An 8391-nucleotide genomic window follows, 5' to 3' on the forward strand; every position below is an offset into this window, starting at 1 on the left:
TATATGTATGTATACACTACTAGAAAACAGACCTTTAATGACGCGCTTTTTACGACACGCGCTGATTAATGATACGCAAAAGGACGTGCCCTTAAAATAGTGTTATCTCTCCAAAAAAAATTAAGGATTTACGTCACGCATTATTGCGTGCCCTTAATTTAGCGTCTCAAGAAAAAAAATTAAAAACACGGAAGGCGCTTTATCTTAAACGCGCGTCGTCTGTACCTATCGCTTTATAATTTTAATGAAACGCGCTTTTAATAGACAAGGGGGAAACGAAATCCCCAAAATTTTAAAAATCCGCCTTGTTTTTTCTATCTTCTATCTATCGTTCATACTTGCAATCCACTCTCCCCTCTATGATACTCTCTCCTCTAGATCTCTCTTCTATCTATCTTTCATCCTTGTTTTTTCTATCTTCTATTTATCTTTCAATATTTATCCACTTCGTATTTTTGGAGCTCAGCACCAACCATACAGAGGTCAACGGTGGCAAATATTCTCTTTTCTCCCTCTCAAACGTCTTTATTTCCGTAATTGTTATCGTAAGTGTGAAAATCTCTACCTTATAGCTTTAATTTAAACTTTAAGTTGTTCTAGGGTTGTATTGAACCATAGTAAGAACACGTACTGGATATGGGATACGATTTCATACCGAACGCTTGGGAACACGTCTTGGATGATCCAACGATTTTAAAATTGAACCGACCTTACTTTTATTCGTGTATATGGAACATAGGAACGATGATTTAGATCGCCGATTAAAGTTTGGGAACACCGATGATTTAGATCGCCCCATTGAAGACTCTCTTTACGATTGATTTTTCTTACCCACCGACTCTCATCCATTCCCGTGATCCTCATCTTTCCTGTTTCACCATATCTGTCAACGGGTATGTAAAGATTACAATGGCCCTAAACTCGACTTTTCTCATTGTTTCTGGAAAAATATCGAATCACCATAAAAAATTATAGAATGTCTAAAGTCTTGTTGTTATATATTTTTTTGCACACCTTGAATCGTTTAATCGACACTCTTTTTTTGCACCACTTCCAGGAAAACGATCCAATCGACACGATCCGACCTTAAATGCACTTCTTCAGACAAAAAGGGTGTATATACATACCATATTCTCTCCATTCAAGATTGGTCCGGTTCAATTGTACTTTCCCTCTTTCTCTCACAGGTAACGTGATTGATCTATTTTTTATTTATTTTGTTTCTGTTCTTCATCATTTTCTTCCTTTCTGAAATTAGGGCTTTTGATAGCTAACATGATTGATCTTTTTGTATTATTGATTTTGTGTAACAATACTCTTTTTTGATTCTTACATGAATCAGGGTTTAACAACTAAACTCTACAACTATATAGAAGTTAATTGGTTAATAACTATTTTCTCACTGTCACATTCACGGCTCTTTTGTAACTATTAATTTGAACTTTTCAAGATATTACAAAGAATGATCCAAGGAGGAGAATATATTGTTGGAAATGAGCTGTCTGTTTCAAGTTATATTCCAAATGGAAGTCTTCAATACTCACGCTCATGTTTGTTCAAAATATATTGTTGGATTATTAGTTTTGGTTTCAATTCATACTTTTATGACTTCCATTATATTTTCCTTTGAAATTCAAATTGGTTTCTGATGGGCTGATTTTCCATAGCTTCAATCAATTTTGACTATTTGGTTTTCATTTTATTCAATGTTTGATGATTGTTTTTTCATTTACTTTACGTAATAGTGTTTAATTTCATTAGAATAGTTTCTTTTTATGTTGGAAATAATTACATGATGAGAGATGTTGATAAATGTGTGTGATGATGCCTAACAGGTGTATGATGAAATGCCAAGGAGAAGATGTCCTAGAAGATAGGCTAAGTATTGTGTTTGCTTGAGGATGAAAGTATATACAATGAAGTGTACATGAAGCCGATTAAGGACATGTCTGTGACTTTGTTTTCTTCCACTAACCACATCATCAGGCTAGTTTGCAGATGGGTCAATGTTCAACCCACACGCTCTTGGACGTGATGGGGTGATAGAGCCACTTAGTATTCTTGAGCTCGGACCAAGGCTAGTCATCCTAGGACTAGGTATAGGTGGGCATTCAGAGTTGCATCGACTATGTTTCCAGAATAACTAGGTAGACATGTCTCAACCAACCGAGTTATGAATTGAGTTGTTACCTGATCCGGGACTAGAGCACTGACCCGACCCAAGAAAACTGGCATCGACATAGAGCCTTCCAACCCATAAACTAGAGGTCAGAGTCGGGTCAGGCCGAAATACTCTCATTAGGAATGAGCGGGTAGAGATGACAAGGAATACACTTAGGAAAGAATGAAACTGAATCAGGCCAAAAAGAACCTTCTCATGTCTCCTACTCTAAGGTATGCTTTCCTTGCCTCGCTTTTTGACCTAAGTTAGTGATACATCCTCGTGTTTTTCTTTGGACTTGGGGTTGATGATAAACAACTTGATGAAGAATTCTAGGAAGAATTGTTTACTGAACGATTTGAAATCCGAATCTCTTTATATTTTCTTATTTGAGTTTTTATTTTGAAACACAATTATTTTGAAAAAAAGATACTAATTGATAAGTTAATGGTTACAGATCGTGCATTATCTAGCTCATTCTGGAGGTAGATGGAAACACTGTTTGGGTTTGTATAAGACGTGGACATGTCGTATTTAAAGCAACATGTGATTAACAATTATTCATTTATGTGTGAGCATACCCATTTTATCTCATGTAATAGGGCACATAACAAATTTTTATTTTTTCTATAATTATACGGAAGTATTCAGGCTACTTTTATAGATAGTGTCAGTGCACTTTCTAATGGAACAAAAACCAGAAGCCCTGAACATTTTGCAGGTCCAAGGGAGATTCTTATTGAGATTAAGAGTATTGGAATTTATCTAGAGCTAGTGGTTATTAGATGAAGTCAACAAAGTCTACATTGGTTAGTTTACTAATATAAAATAAATTCCCTTTTAATGAATTTATATCTGCATAAAGTATTTATCTAATGTGCTTAATGAAATATGGGTGATTTTATATATTTAGGCCTGGTGTATGCTTCTGTTTGGGTGTCCAGATAATATAACGGATATCATAGTGGCATCTTTAACTATAGGTGACTTGAGACTGATCAAATTCATATTCTCAAGACTTCAGATTAAAACAGAGATAATTTGGTTTGCATGTAGAAACTATCCTAAGGGTACAATCAATGATATGGTTGAAGATGTTTCTCAGCCTTGTTTAATTAACATGATTTATGTCATAGGACAATCTGCTGGTGCCCATATATCTTCTTGTGTACTATTTTAGCAGGCTATTAAGGAATCCAAATGAAAGACCATCTATGTTTTATTTATTTATTTATGTGATTAGGTGGAACTTGAGGCTATGAGGACAGAGTATGGAAATGCTTAATTAGAATGTAGTGCAGCTAATGAACGTTGCAAGTTATTGGCTTCTGAGGTTATTGTTTATATAAATGTTGTATTGGATTTTACTGCAAGCAGAGTAAATGGTTTGAAAATTTATTTTCATAAAACATTGGTTTAGGAGAAGAATATCTAGCCTGGAGAAGGATTGCCAAGGTCTGCATGCAATTCACTGTTGAAGCTCTACAAGAAGGTATTTACTTGAAAGGATTTTTTAATTTAAGAAATTGTCAATTATTGAGTTATTGTAAATGCAAAATTTGGCTCATTCTGTTTTGTTATTGGTCTGAGAAAAAGGTGTTGCAATCTATGCTTCAAAAAGCTCCTATAATTACCAATCCAGTGGATATTAAAAAGCCTCCAACTAATAGAAAGAAAGCATCAACTTCTACAGATGATCTTGGTATGTGATTAAGTTGATTTATAAAAAATTCTTATTACTTGTCATAGGAAGTTAACTATATTCAGTAGTTAGAACTGATAATGTTGTTGATTGATGGAGTAGACGTGAGATGAAGAAGATACTACAACAACTGTTGGCTTCTCAAAGTATGAGTATGGCAAGGGTGTTGTTATTCACACCCAAAACTAGATTGAAACCAGTTTTAAAGGCAAAAACCATTTTGACTTTGCTAAAGCATCTAACCCATTACGATATCATAAACTTACATTTATGACCCTCATGTTATATATTCATTTTAATTTTGATCTTTTGTGTTCTTAAATATAAATAAACATATTAACAAATTGTATATATTTTATTTTACATATTATTTTATATTCTAATTCTTTATATTACTTAATATAAATAATATTACATATATAATCTTTATTTAACATATTATTTTTTAGATGATTTGCATTTTTATAGTTATTAAAAGATATAATCATATATTAATAATATAAAAAATGTATTACTTCTTAAGATACGAGTCTTTGACAATTATTTTTTTAATTATTGGTTTTTTTTATCTTCCGTATTTAATCATGAAATAGATAACTCGAACTTGCTAATAAAATGGAATGATATGTTCAAATATTACATCTATAACCATCTTATTTATATTATTTACATGCTTTCCGATTATATTTCAACACAATATAATAAGTATAATATAAATCATTAATAATTTTTTATGAACATCTAGCCATCTTTTTATATTAATTACGAAATAGATCTTTGACTTTTAAATTGTATATTTCGAGGTGCGCTAATATTTTTTTGTATAATTCTTGTTGAATTTGAGACAAATTATCTTGATTATATATAGAACAACATTATCATTAAAACGAGCTAGCTAGTGACTAGAAAAATAACCAAACAATTTAAAAATACCATTCATGTAATTTACTTTTATATATGTTAAAGATTAACTGTATAAATAATTCCAAATCATAAATACCATTCATGTAATTTACTTTTAATATATGACACCGAATAAAATAAATAGACAGTAAATAAAACTGTAGAAGATTGGATTTATAATTACAACAAATAAAGAAAAAAAATTAAAAATATAATATAGCAAAATATAAATTAGTAAAATGAAAAACTAAATTACAAAGGATAGATTTGTACTTATAGTAAATTAAAAGGAAAAGAATTAAAGATGTAAGATGTGATCGGTTGTAATGGTCAACAGTGGTCACATCAAGGTTTTCAAAGTGGTTTTTGGGTGCCAATAAAATGCCCCGTATGGTAAGTGATACCAATAATAATAATATCCCACCAAGAAATCCCACTCCTCCTACTCTGACCACATCTAATAGATCGACATGCGCCCAGACCTGATCACTTTTTTGAAGCAAGAGCAGTTGAGGTACAACAACTCTTGTATTTGTAATACATTTGCTAAAACTGGGTAGATTTGCTAAAGGTGTTTTTCTATTCTATTCTTTTTCATGAATAAACTTAATAAGTCCATGCATATGTTAAATCGGTCCAATAATAAAACCATTTTTCATAGTTGATTAATACTTGTGCATAAGTCCTTAGCATATGTAATATCAAAGAAGATAATGGACAATGTATATTGTGAATCTAATTTCGATTTGATATATGCAGATATCTTATTTAACTGCATTGCAACTTGGAATTAAATGGATATTTTTGGAGGCTTTTTCATAAGGGGTGATTGCTCATGAAGGTAGTTTAATAATCTATTTACTTGGGTAATCAGTAATGCCTCATTTACTTTCTGTGTATAAATAAATAATTTATTTCTTTTCCTATTTGCTTATAATTCAGTACCTTTGTGATTGAATGGAGCCTCAAGTACCATGTGAACTTATGAGAGGGTATTTGGATTTTGCACCTCATGCATGGAATGTAATTGTGGTTAAGAAGGGTGATTCAGACATTTGAATGGTAGTGGATGCATGTTGTCCTCATGATATAAGAGAAGAGACAGATCCATAATATTTCTACAGGTATAATATCTATTTATACATACATGATGATGTGTAATTATGCCATATATACTATATATATTAAGTTGGTTGGTATTTTACTTTTAGGCATATTCCTCTGAATCGGATCAATGGTGATGCACACTGTTCTTTTCCTTCTCTTTCTGCTGCATATGAAGACATCAAGGAAGGAGATTCAATCTCAACAACTCTTATTGAATGCTAAGGTCTTGTATGCAAAACATTTTCCGGTTTGTGTTGCAGGTTTGAGATGTTCGAGACGAAGAAGATGATGAACAGTGGGCTCTGAGAGGGTGGTGGCCTCCAGTTCTGTGATTTTTTTTCTTGTTCTTTTGATTCATGCGAAAAACACACAAAAAACTTTTTTTTGGTATTTTGCTTCAAACGAAAATCACAGGAACAACAAAAAAAACTCTTATTTCTTTTTCTCCTTATTCTTGTTTCGATTGGTAGCAGGAAGGTCTTGGCCTCTTGGGTCACTCTTATTTCTTTTTCTCCTTCTGCTTTTCTATTTTCTGGCTCAATTATGATGTTGGTGATGTTGGTTTCGATAGTGAGCAGGTAAGGGTGATTTGATGGAGGCTGGAAATATTCATTTGTGATGGGTTCGTGGAGAGTGTAACGGAGCAGGTAAGTAAATTTCTCAGATTTTGTTTTCATTTGCAACAGGACTGACAGGTGTATGGTGTTTCAGGTGAGTTTGGTGGTGAAGTTTTGAAGGCTCAAACAGATAATGAGTGTAGTGGCGAAGGATAGAACATGTACCATTTCTGCAGTTTTGTTTGGTATTTTTGGTGTTGATCCAAGTGGAATTGCAAGTGGATAAAACTTTTGCCTGAACACATTTTCTAGAATATACCACAGCCTGATTAAATAATAAACACAAACAAATAAATAAAATGAATGTTGCATTCACTTAAGGGATCCCAAGGTTCAATTCAAGTGTTAATCCAATTGGAATTGCAATCTTACCTGTGAACTTGGTAGGTTTAAAAGTAGAGTGTCATAATAATAATTAATTTTACAGGATTGATGAAAGAGAATAGCTCTGGAGTTAGAAGAGGAAAAGAAAGCTCAAGCTGAAAGAGATAAGATGCTGCAAATGCAAGTGTTGCATTCTTCATTTCAATTGTTACTATGAAACACAGAGTAGATTAGATGAATACAAATTTATATATTATAATGAAATAGAATTGTATGACATTAAATTTTATGCAATGGATTGTATTTTTTGTATATGTTAATTTATTTCTATTATGAGACATTAAATGCAAATTTAATTTAAAAATTAATAAATATATAAATATATATTTTTTAAACATTTAAAATTATGATACGCAAAAATGTGTGTCATCTTCATTTATGACATGGCCTTTCTTGACAGGGGCTTTCTTGATACGCATTGCGTGTCATTAACACGTGCGTCGTAAGGTTACGACACACGAATGTGTGTCGTCTTCCTTTATGACAGGGCCTTCCTTGATACGCATTGCGTATCGTAAACGCGCTTCGTAAATGCGCGTCGTCTATAGACGATGCGCAAAAGCGCGTCGTCTCTCTTTATGACAGGGTCTTCCTTGACGCGCATTTGCGCGTCGTCTGAGCCTTTTACGACGCACAATGAGCGCCGTAAAAGGCTGTTTTTCTAGTAGTGATAAGAGCAAGTCAGTCTTACCGTTAGTAGGCCTCATTCACGAAGCTGGTCTATAAGGGGGGGGGGGTATAAGGTTACAACCTATAAAATGGCAGTTTAATGGGTGTCCACTCTCACCCACCGCTTCCTTGACTGGTGGAGGGTCGTTAGCCGAACGAGTAGGACAAGGACTATAATTCTCCCTTCATTAAAAGTATTAATGATAAATACTAAGTAACTAAACTCTTATTAATACCCAATCTTAGTTACCTAATCTTCGTTAGTGGAGCGTGTGTGGTTTACCGGCACACTAACCTGGACTTGTGAGAAGTGGCAAAAAGGTCTAACCATTATGATTATGGCATCCCTATTCATAATTGTTTAGACACACAAGTGTGCTATCTAAGGGAAGGTGTATGATTTTGATAAAGTTTTATCAAAACAATCTAGTATCAGAAATCTGAACTTTGGTAAGAAAGTCAGCTGATTTCTGAGTACATGTCAAAGCTAGTGGGAGCATAAGTGTTATGCTAATAATCATCATGTTAGTGGGAGCATGATAATTATGATAAGTATTGCAAGTTAGCAATGTTAATTATAGAAAACAAAAGTTTCAATTGGGAAAGAGTTGTTTTGCTATAATTAAGGGAGAGGACATTATACTTCATCTCAAATCTAAAAGCTTAGATTGAGGTTTTAATCGTGTTTAGTCAAGGATATATATATGAATTTCATGTTGGAATGGCTCAACATAAGGAAATTTTGTATATGGGTCCATTATATGCGTTCTAAAATGCGATTATGATTATGGCATCCCTTTTCATAATCTGAATTATGAGAACTTGGAAAATTGAAATGGAAATAGTAT

General features: G+C 33.0%; 1 long non-coding RNA gene across 4 annotated transcripts; it reads left to right on the top strand.

Moving 5' to 3' along the window:
• The first annotated feature begins 315 nt into the window (after nt 1–315).
• LOC111915825 (uncharacterized) lies at nt 316–7126 on the top strand. 4 transcript variants are annotated; one of them, XR_008231389.1, is made up of 12 exons: nt 316–545; nt 740–893; nt 1058–1187; nt 1836–2970; nt 3405–3494; nt 3582–3653; nt 3758–3863; nt 5526–5607; nt 5709–5890; nt 5978–6520; nt 6585–6651; nt 6918–7126. It is a non-coding gene; the product is annotated as an uncharacterized LOC111915825 (long non-coding RNA). The 4 variants fall into 4 exon arrangements; XR_008231388.1 differs by having other exon boundaries at nt 1836–2394; nt 2619–3494; XR_008231390.1 differs by having other exon boundaries at nt 318–545; nt 1836–2394.
• Nucleotides 7127–8391: the final 1265 nt, after the last annotated feature.

Source organism: Lactuca sativa, chromosome 4 (assembly GCF_002870075.4).
Source record: "Lactuca sativa cultivar Salinas chromosome 4, Lsat_Salinas_v11, whole genome shotgun sequence".
Classification (NCBI taxonomy): domain Eukaryota; kingdom Viridiplantae; phylum Streptophyta; class Magnoliopsida; order Asterales; family Asteraceae; genus Lactuca; species Lactuca sativa.